The following is an 11,306-nucleotide window of genomic DNA, read 5'->3' as shown; positions in this document are numbered from 1 at the left end:
GCTACTTAAAGTAGTTTAAAGTGAAATAGCCCCTCAACATGAAAAATGCTGGGCTCCATGGACCACTTTCGGAAATAAATCCTCCAAAGATTGCATGAAAACACCAAGTAGGTCATGCCAAGGAAAAGATATGTTAAAGGCAAGTAGCCCATAATTAAAATGATATCTTGAGCAGACTCCAGATACTTATGAGATTGGAGGTTGTGTTGATATTTGAGTATTCAAATCCTATGTCAAGCTCAGCTTCCTATTGACTTCAAATCTTAGGCTGTTCCACTGAGATATGCAACATTGTCCCTACACTTGCAGTGGTAGATGAGGAGTTCTTGGAATATTGACTCAAATATTCAGGATTCTGGCAAGGGAACTGGGCTCTGTCAGTTTTTTCATAGAGATATCCTTGCCAAAAGGGACAGAAGCAAAGAAGTTTCCAAAATATTCTGTTTATTAGTAGGTTGTGCTGTTAATGAATAACTGTAGCTAAGCATCATGTGCCTTGAGGACTGGGATTTGCAGCTTGTCCCTCCTACTTCACATCTACCATTCACGAGAAGTCCTCCCTTCTTCTGGACCATCCTTATAACACTCATGTCCCTGTTGCCAAAAATCCTGCGTGTGCTTTCAGGTGAGCTGATTGGCCCTCCTTATGCAGTCTTTCTCTTTACTGTAATGTCATTGTTGTATCATGGGGTTCTGTTGCCATGATGATAACAGCAAAGAATCAGTGTAGATTACTAGAAATCATATTTGCTTTTAAGGTGGTCCATATCTGGTTACAGCAAATTTACCCCTAAGTATATACCTAAGAACCTATAAAGGAGAAAATCTCCCCACTGCTACTTCGTTGGACTAGCTCTTTTCTGGAAAATAAAGCAGAAGTCAGAGGAAACAAGCACATAACCAGGCAGAAGTCAGTGGGAAGACACAGGTAGTAAATTTCATTCTCTTCTTATTAAATGTATTTTCCAGGAACTATTTTAAGTTACTTCACAGATCCATTGAATCTTCTCATTTTCAACAGGAGAGATAGATACAAGTAATTTCACTATTCTGCCTTTTTGGCTTCTACCATAAAATGAGTCATTTGTATTAGAGCAGCAATTTCCAAACATTTTTAGGCCATGGACAGCTGCTATTGAATGTCTGTATTTTGAAAACTGGAAACTACTAAGAAAACTTCATTTATTACATAATTTCATTTTGTATTTTTTATTAATCTAAATTGCACATGTACTCTCAAAATGAGAGCTTCTGATAAGCTAAATTGGGTTTTCTTTTTCTTACATTTTTTTAAACTACAAAAACTTAAAAGTTACAAAGGAAAATCACATATATACAAAATAACTATGAGTGTGTGTGTGTGTGTGTATAGCAAAAGTAACCAAAAATCATATAGTAGATGTATTAGTCCATTTTCACACTGCTATAAAAACTGCCCTAGACTGGGTAATTTATAAAGAAAAGAGGTTTAATTGACTCATAGTTCCAAATGGCTGGGGATGCCTCAGGAAACTTACATTCATGGCAGACGGTGAAGGGGAAACAAGCTTAGACATTCTCACATGGTGTCAGGAGAAGAGTGAGTAATGAAGAGGGAAGAGCCCCTTATAAAACCATCAGATCTCATGAGAACTCACTCACTATCATGAGAACAGCATGGGAGAAACCACCCCCATGATCAAATCACCTCCCACCAGATCTCTCTCTAGACATGTAGGGATTATAGGGATTATAATTCAAGAGGAGATTTGGGTGGGGACAGAGCCAAACCATATCATTCTGCCCTGGCCCTTCCCAAATCTCATGTCCTCACATTTCAAAATTAATCATGCCTTCCCAACAGTCCTCCAAAATCTTAATTCATTCCAGCATTAACCCAAAAGACCAAGTCCAAAGTCTCATCTGACACGTCAAGTTTCCAAAACCAATCACGCCTTCCCAACAATCCCCCAAAGTCTTAACTCTTTCCAGCATTAACTCAAAAGTCCAAGTCCAAAATCTCATCTGAGACAAGTAAAGTCTGTCTATTAATTTGTCATTTATTCTGATTGCATATGAGCCTGTAAAATCAAAAGCAAGTTAGTTCCTTTCAAGATACAATGGGGGTATGGGAATTAGGTAAATGCTCCCATTACAAACAGGAGAAATTCGCCAAAACAAAGGGGCTACACGCCCCCTGCAAGTCTGAAATCCAGCAGGGCAGTCATTAAAACTTAAGGCTCCTAAATAATCTCTCTTGACTCCATGTCTCAAATCCAGGTCATACTGATGCAACAGGTAGGTTTCCACAGTGTTGAGCAGCTCTCTCCCTGTGGCTTTTCGGGGTACCGTCTTCCTCCCGGCTGCTTTCATGGGCTGGCACTGAGTGTCTGTGGCTTTTCCAGGCGCACAGTGCAAGCTGTCGGTGGATCTGATATTCTGGGGTCTGGAGGACAGTGGCCCTCTTCTCACAGCTCCACTAATTAGTGCCTCAGTGGGGACTCTGTGTGAGGGCTCCAACCCCACATTTCCCTGCTGTACTGCGTTAGCAGAGGTTCTCCATGAGGGTTCTACCCCTGCAGCAAACCTCTCTGGACATCAGGCATTTCCATACATCCTCTAAAATCTAGCTGGAGGTTCCCAAACATCAATTACTGACTTTTGTGTACCCATAGGCACACACCACATGGAAGCCATGAAGGCTTGGGGCTTGCACCCTCTGAAGCAATGGCCTGAGCTGTACAATGGTGCCTTTTAGCCAAGGCTGGGACACAGGGTGCCAACTCCCAAGGTTGCACAGAGTAGCAGGAAGACCCTGTGCCAGCCCACAAAACCATTGTTTCCTCCTAGGACTCTGGGTCTGTGATCAGAGGGGCTGCCATGAAGGTCTATGACATTCCCTGGAGACACTTTTCCCATTGTCTTGGCAATTAACATTAAGCTCCTCATTACTTAGGCAAATTTCTGCAGCAAGCTTGAATTTCTCCCCAGAAAATGTGTTTTTGTTTTTTATCACATTGTCAGGCTGCAAATTTTCCAAACCTTTATGTTCTGATTCCCTTTTAAGCACAAGTTCCAATTTTAGATCATCTCTCTCAAGTTCAAGGTTCACAGATCACTAAGGCAGGGGTGAAATGTCACCTGTCTCTTTGCTAAAGCATAACAAGAATGACCTTTGCTCCAGTTCCTAATAAGTTTCTCATCTCCATCTGAGACCACCTTGGCCTGGACTTCATTGTTCACATTTCTATCAGCATTTTGGTCAAAACCATTCAACAAGTCCATAGGAAGCTGCAAACATTTCCACATCTTTCTATCTTCTGCTGTGCCCTCCAAACTGTCCCAACCTCTGCCTGTTACCAAGTTCCAAAGTCACTTCCACGTTTTTTGATATCTTTATAGCAGTACCCCACTCTCTATGGTACCAATTTACTATGTTAGTCAGTTTTCACACTGCTATACAGAACTGCCCAAGACTGGGTAATTTATAAAGAAAGGAGGCTTAATTGACTCACAGTTCTAAATGGCTGAATAGGCCTCAGGAAATTTACAATCATGGCAGAAGGCAAAGAGGAAGCAATCTTGGATCTTCTCACATGGTGGCAGGGGAGAGGAGAGTGAGTAGCGAAGCGAGAAGACCCCCTTATAAAACCATCAGGTCTCATGAGAACTCACTATCACAAGAACAGCATTGAGGAAACCATCCCCAAGATCCAATCACCTCCCACCAGGTCTCTCCCTAGACACATAGGGATTATGGGAACTAAAATTCAAGGTGAGATTTGGGTGGGAACACAGCCAAACCATATCAGTAGGCTAGAGAAAATTTGCAACAAATAGAGAAATAATTATCATAATATCCAAATTGATCAAAATAAATGACAAATTAATAGATATAAAATAATATGAGTTTGAAATTCGCAAAAAAAGTCTAATGGCAATAAACATGTAAGAACATAATCAACTGCAATAATCATCAGAGCAAAGGAAGGTAATAATGAAATTGCATTTCCACACTTAAAAAGAAACACAATATCACATCTTTGAGAACATGGAGAAATGAGTACTCTCATATATTGCTAAAGTGAATTTCCACAAACTCTTTGTAAAGTATCTGGTGATATTCATTACAGTGTAAAACAGATATAACCTTTGATACAGAAATAAGAGTTTTAGGACTCTATCTTATTGAAATAAAAGTATAAGTTTCCAAGCCATAGTATAAAGAAAAGGTATAGGATCCTTATTTGCAAAGTTGAAAAACTGAAAAGAATCTGAATAACATCAATAAATGAATAATTAAATATATGTTGGTACTTTTTTGCTGTGAAATAGTATATTGATACTTGAAATAATGTTTTAGAGTTATAGTTACTGACTTGGAAGGATAGCCATGACGTAGTACTAAGAAATAAAATCAAGTTTCAAAGTAGCCTGTAAGATATGATGCTGTTTTGTGGAAAGAAACAACCCTCCTGTGTCTCTATACATATACCTATCTTTTTATGATAAGGGGAGGAAATGAAAATAGGCAGGGGAAGATTATGCATTTTGTTTACTTATAGCTTTATGCTATATCAGTAGTTGCAGCAAATAGAGGTTTGTTGTTAATGTTGTTGCTATTGTTTTTTTTTTACTGTGGAAGAGAAATGTAATATAATAAAAATGTGATCAAAAAGGAAAAAAGAAAATAGTCCAGAGAAAATCCTCTCCCCATTTCTAGGATTCCAAAAAGCCCAGACACCGTTATGAGAATCAGTGGAATAGATGATTCTCTGTCCCTTTCTCCTTATAAAATTCAGCTTTATATGATTACTGGTTTAATATTAACTTCTCAAAATTATTCAGATTGATGCCATAAGCCTGCAGCTACTCCATTCTTTTTTAGCAATCTTTCTATGTGGTTGTATTGATTATAAACACTCCTATAAAGGCACACTTCTCTCAATAATCATTTGATCTTTCTCTGTGAACACAAACTCTGTGACTATAGGTATCCAGTAGACAATATATTGATTTGTCTAAATAGCACCTGCTTTGATGCAAAACGCAAGTTTCCATCTAGCTGGTTTTCATGGAAGCAGCAATTTTTTTAAAATATGACCCCACCATGTTTGTTACAAAGGTAAGCAGAAGACCCCAGTTAAGATAACGAAACCCTTCCTCTAGATATATAGTATTTGGGCCAAAGAGACCATAAGAATAGTCCACTTTCAGTGATAAAACCATAAAATATGAAATTTGTGAGTTGTCAATAACTAGGTTTCCTACCATGTGATTAAAGTACAGCTGCAGGGAAAGTGAAGGTAGCAAACCTCCCAAGAAAGATAAAAATAAAGAGAAAGAGGATCCAGATGGTATTTGAGTCCCTGGTAAAGATGCTTCTGAGGCCCAGCACTACTCAGTAAAATCAACTGATTATTTACTCTTCTGGGTATGATGGCCAGCACAAGTTAAGTTACTATCACTTGTAGTTAAGAAAATATTAACAGCTATAAATTTTATGTTTCATTTCCTTTGGAATATCCCCAAGAATCTAAGATAGAGTTTAGTTACAGACATTATCTAAACCATACTACTAGCCTGGAATAACGTAGTATGGACAGAGGAAAGGGCAGAGTTCAGAACTACCATCAGCAAACGAAGCTCGAGCAGTGTGCAGAGAAAGTTCTACGTGAAAATAAAAGAACAGGAAGATAAAAAACATTTTTAAGATGAAGGGAATCTAAGCTGCACAGGGTAAAATTATAGCAAAGAAACCTGATATTCTATACAAAAAAAAACCAGAAAAATATTAAAGAAAACACTTGTGCAAGACTAAACTCAGTAATGTGGACTAGTTTAATACTGAAAAAAACTCCTAAAGAGGCAAAGATTTTGGACAGTTAATTATGTTGGCTTGTTACTGTCTTTATCCTAGGAAATATTTGGCTAAGATTACAGATGCTATTTTTTTCTGTATGTTGAAAAACAGCCCAACTCTTTTCTTTTTATCTTTTTATCTTTTTATCTTTGGATCAACATTTAGTTGTATATTCCCAAAAAGATCAAGAATATTTTATTATGTTCTTCAATAATACTGATGCTGGACATAGACCTATTTATATATCCATTAAGCCAACACTGATTAAACATCTATCTTGTGGCAGATATTGTTCTAGTTATTACTTGGGATGTAATGGGAAGCAAACCAAACCAAGCAAAAGTTTTTTTCCCTAAGGGAGTTTATCATCTGGCAGACAGAGATTAAAAGCAAGCAATAAACATAATAAATGAGTACAACTGATAGCATGTTTAATGATTATAAGCATTTTTGAAAAAAAGGAGAAGTTAAGCAAAATAAGGAAAATGAAGAGGGTCTAGTGTGTGGAGGGCAAGGAAGGTCCATTGTTAAGTAAGGTGGTTTGAACAGGCCTCATTGAGAAGGTGGCATTTGACAAAAGAAAGTGAATGAATGGGCTAAGCAGACCTCGAAGGCAAAACAGTTCTGGGAAGTATGTGCCCTGGGATAGAGTTATACCTGAAGTTTTTATAGAGAAGGTAATGACCAAAAGGAAGAGTGACAGGTAATGAAGTCAGAAAGGTAATAGATGTGTAGAAAACTAAGATAAACAGTTTGGCTTATACTTTGAACTTTGAGGAGAAGAGTGATATTTTCTTGTAAATTTTAGGATCAGTTTACTTTTTTTCATTAATGCTAGTTAGAATTGTGTTAGAGATTACATTCAAAATGTAGATCAATTTGGAGACTACTGTCATCTTAATAGTACTAATTCTTCTAATCCATGACCATGGGATAACTTTTCATTTATTTAATTCATATTTAACACTTTTTTGTAAGTTTGAGACAACATGTTTTAGAATTCTTTTGTGAAACCTGTTAAGTATTTTATTCTTTTTGATGCCATGGTAAAGACAAATGCTTCCCGAGTTCAAGTGATTCTCCTGCCTCAGCCTCCCAAGTAGCTGGGATTACAGGCACCCACCATCACACCCAGCTAATTTTGTATTTTTAGTAGAGATGGGGTTTTGCCACGTGGGTCAGGCTGATCTCGAACTGCTGACCTCAGGTGATCTGCCCACCTCTGCCTCCCAAAGTGCTAGGACTAGAGGTGTGAGCCACTGTGGCCAGCTGATTATTTAGAAGTGTGTTTTTAAATTTCCACATACTTGTGAATTTTCCAAATTTCCTTTTGTACAGACCCTTGAACAACATGGTTTGAACTTCATGGATTCATTTATATGCAGAGTTTTTTCTACCTCTGCCACCCATGTGACAACAAAGTGATTCCTCCTCTTCCTCCTCTTCATCAGCCTACTCAAGGTGAGGACAATGAGAACAAAGGACTTTATGATAATCCACTTCCATTTAATGAATAGTAAATATATTTTCTCTTTCTTGTGATTTTTTTAGTAATATTTTTTCTAGCTTACTTTATCATAAGTATATAATACATATAACACAAAAAATATGTGTCAATCAACTGTTTATGTTATGGATAAGGTTTCCAGTCAACAGAAGGCTATTGGTAGGTATGGTCTGGGGAATCAAAACTTATACACAAATTTTTCACTGACTGGAGGGTCAGTACTCATAACACCCACATTATTCAAGAGCCAAATGTATTTGATTTCATTTCCTTATTGGATTAGAATATACTAAGTATGATTTCAATCCTTTCATGTTTGGGATCTAACATATGCTCTATTCAGGAAAATTTTCCCTGTGTGCTTGAAAAGAATGTTATTCTGCTGATGTTAGGTAGAGTATTCTATAGATAATATATATAGCTAAGTTATACTTTTGTTATATTTTTAAATTTCCAACTTTTATTTTGGTTCGAGGGTACATGTGCAGGTTTACTACATGGGTAAATATCATGTCATGAGTGTTTGGTATACAGATTATTTTGTCACCCAAATAAGAAGCATAGTACTCAATAGGTAGTTTTTCAATCCTCATCCTCCTCCACCCTTCATCCTCAAGTAGGACCCAGGGTCTATTGTTCCCTTTTTTTGTATCCATGTGTACTCAAGGTTTAGCTACCACTTGTAAGTGAAAATATGTGGTAATTCATTTACTGTTTCTGTGGTAACTTACATGGAATAATGGCCTTCATCTCTATCCATGTTGCTGCAAAGAACATGATCTCATTCTTTTTTATAGCTGCATTGTATTTCATCATGTATATTTACCAAATTTCCTCCATTTAGTTCATTGTTGATAGGAATCTAGGTTGATTCCGTGTCTTTGTATTGTGAATTGTGGTGCAATAAACATATACATGTATGTGCCTTTATGGTAAGAATGATTTCCATTTCTTTGAGTATATACCCAGTAATGGGATTCCTGTGTCAAACAGTAGTTCTATTTTAAGTTCCCTGAGAAATCACCAAATTGCTTTCCACAGTGGCTGAACTATTTTACATGCCCACTTGCTGTGTATAAGCATTCCCTTTTATGTACAACCAGACAAACATCTGTTATTTTTTGATTTTTTAATAACACCCATTCTGATTGGTGTGAGATGGTATCTTATTGTGGTTTTGATTTGCATTTCTCTAATGATTAGTGGTGTGCATTGTTTCATATGATTTCTAGCTGTCTGTATGTCTTCTGAGACTTGTCAGCTCATGACATTTGTCTATTTTTTAATAAGATTGTTTGTTTTTTGTTTGTTAATTGGTTTTAGTCCCTCATAGTTTCTGGATTTGACCTTTACTGGATGCTTAGTTTGCAAATATTTCATCTCTTTCTATAGGTTTTCTATTTACTCTGCTGACAGTTTCTTTTGCTATGCAGGAGCACTTCAATATAATTAAGTGCCATTTATCAATTTTGTTTTTGTTGCAATTGCTTTTGGAGTCTTCAAAATGAAATTTTTACCAGGTCGTATATCCAGAACGGTGTTTCCTACATTATCTTCCAGGGTTTTTATAATTTTGGGTTTTGGATTTAAGTTTTTAATCCATCTTGAGTTGATTTTTTTATATGGTGAAAGGAAGGTGTCCGGTTTCATTCTTCTGCATGTGGCTAGGCAGTTACAACAGCACCATTTATTAAATAGGGAGTTCTTCCCCTATTGATGTTTTTGTACTTCGTCAAAGATCAGATGGTTGTAGGTGTATGGCTTTATTTCTAGGTTATCTAACCTGTTCCATTGGTCTGTCTGTCTGAATTTGTATCAGCACCATGCTGTTTTGGTTACTGTAGTCTTGTAGTCTAGTTTGAAGTCAGGAAATGTAATGCCTCCAGCTTTGTTCTTTTTGCTTGGAATTGCTTTAGCTATTTGGGCTCTTCTTTATTTCCATATGAATTTTAGAATACTTTTTTTTTCTAATTCTGTGAAGAATGTCATTGGTAGTTTCATAGGAATAGCACTGAAAATTTAGATTGCTTTGGGAAGTATGGCCATTTTAACAATATTGATATTTCCTATCCATGAGCATGAAATGATTTTTTACTTCTTCATGTCATCTCTGATTTCTTTGAGCAGTGTTTGGTAATTCTTGTTGTAGAGGTCTTTCGCCTCCAGGGTTACCAGTATTCTTAGGTATTTTACAGTATTTTTGCTATTGTTAATGGGATTGTATTATTGATTTGGCTCTCAGCTTGGACATTGTTGGTGTATAAAAATGCTACTAAGTTTTGTACATTGGTTTTGTATCCTGAAACTTTGCTGAAGTTATTTCTCAGATCTAAGAACTTTTGGGAAGAAATTACAGAATTATCTAGATAATTTGATTTCCTCTCTTCCTGTATGGATGTATTTTTTTCTCTTGCCTAATTGTTTTAGCTAGGACTTCCAGTAATACGTTGAATAGGACTGGTGAGGATCAGCATCCTTGTCTTGTTCTAGTTTTCAAAGGGAATGCTTTCAGCTATTGCCCATTCAGTATGATGTTGGCTGTAGGTTCGTCATAGATATCTCTTATTACATTGAGGTATGTTCCTTCAATACCTAGTTTGTTGAAAATTTTTAACATGAAGCCTGTTGAATTTATCAAAAGCCTTTTCTGCATCTATTGAGATAATCATGTGGTTTTTGCCTTTAGTTCCATTTGATGAATCATATTTATTAATTTGTATATTTTGAAGCAATATTGCATCCCAGTGATAAGCCTAATTAATTGTGTTGGATTAGCTTTTTTAAGTGCTGCTTGATTTGGTATGCGAGTATTTTTTTGAAGATTTTTGGATCTATGTTTATCAAAGATACTGGCCTTAAGTTTTCTTTTTTGGTTGTGTCTCTGCCAGGATTTGAAATTAGTATGATGCTGGCCTGTTAGAATGAGTTAGGAAGGAATCCCTCCTCCTCAATTTTTTGAAATAATTTTAGTAGGAATGGTACCAGTATTCCTTATATATCTGGTATAATTTGGCTGTGAATTCGTCTGGTCCTGGGCTTTTTCTAGTTCATAGGCTTTCTATTTCTGATTCAATTTTGGAACTCATTATTGGTCTGTTCAGGGATTCAATATATTTCTGGTTCAATCTGGGGAGGTTGTGTCTTTCCAGGAATTTATCCATTTCTTCTACATTTTCTAGTTGTATGCACAAAGATGTTTGTAGTAGTTGCTGGTAAGGGTGGGGGGGTTGTATGTCTGTGTGGTTGGTGGTAATATCCCTTTTGTCATTTCTGATTGTGTTTATTTGGGTCTTCTCTGTTGTTTTATTAGTCTAGCTAATTGTCCAACAATCTTATTTATTCTTTCAAAAAAACAAGCTACAGGTTTTTTTTTTTTTATCTTTTGTATGGTTTTTGGTGTCTCAGTTTAGTTCAGCTCTGATTTTGTTTATTTCTTGTCTTCTGCAACCTTTGGGGTTGGTTTGTTTTTGTTTCTCTAGTTCCTTGAGGTGTGATGTTAGGTTGTTAACTTGTGATCTTTCTAACTTTTTGATGTTGGCATCCAACATTATAAACTTCCTTCTTAACACTGCTTTAGCTGTGTCCCAGAGATTCCAGTATGTCTTATCTTCATTTTTATTAGGGTTAAAGGATTTCTTGGCCAGGCACCGTGGCTCATGCCTGTAATCCCAACACTTTGGGAGGCCGAGGCGGGCAGATCAAGAGGTCAGGGGATTGAGACCATCCTGACCAACATTGTGAAACCCCGTCTCTACTAAAAATACTAAAATTAGCTGGGCATGGTAGCGTGTGCCTGTAGTCCAGCTACTCAGGAGGCTGAGGCAGGAGAATCACTTGAACCCTGGAGTCAGAGGTTGCAGTGAGCTGAGATAGCACCACTGCAATCCAGCCTGGTGACAGAGTGAGACTCCATCTCAAAAAAAAAAAAAGAAGAAGAAAAAAGAATTTCTTGATTTC

General features: G+C 36.9%; 1 long non-coding RNA gene across 1 annotated transcript in view; it reads left to right on the top strand.

The window, feature by feature from the left end:
- The first annotated feature begins 698 nt into the window (after positions 1-698).
- LOC129007845 (uncharacterized) overlaps positions 699-11,306 on the top strand; it is a 28,059-nt gene continuing 17,451 nt past the window's right edge. Inside the window, exons 1-2 of the long non-coding RNA XR_008492403.2 lie at positions 699-928; positions 7,181-7,303. This is a non-coding gene — a long non-coding RNA (uncharacterized LOC129007845). The remainder of the gene's footprint in view (positions 929-7,180; positions 7,304-11,306) is intronic.

This window comes from Pongo pygmaeus, chromosome 9 (assembly GCF_028885625.2).
Source record: "Pongo pygmaeus isolate AG05252 chromosome 9, NHGRI_mPonPyg2-v2.0_pri, whole genome shotgun sequence".
Lineage (NCBI taxonomy): Eukaryota > Metazoa > Chordata > Mammalia > Primates > Hominidae > Pongo > Pongo pygmaeus.
Note: the sequence above shows the minus strand (reverse complement) of the source record. Positions and strands in the feature narration are given on the sequence as shown.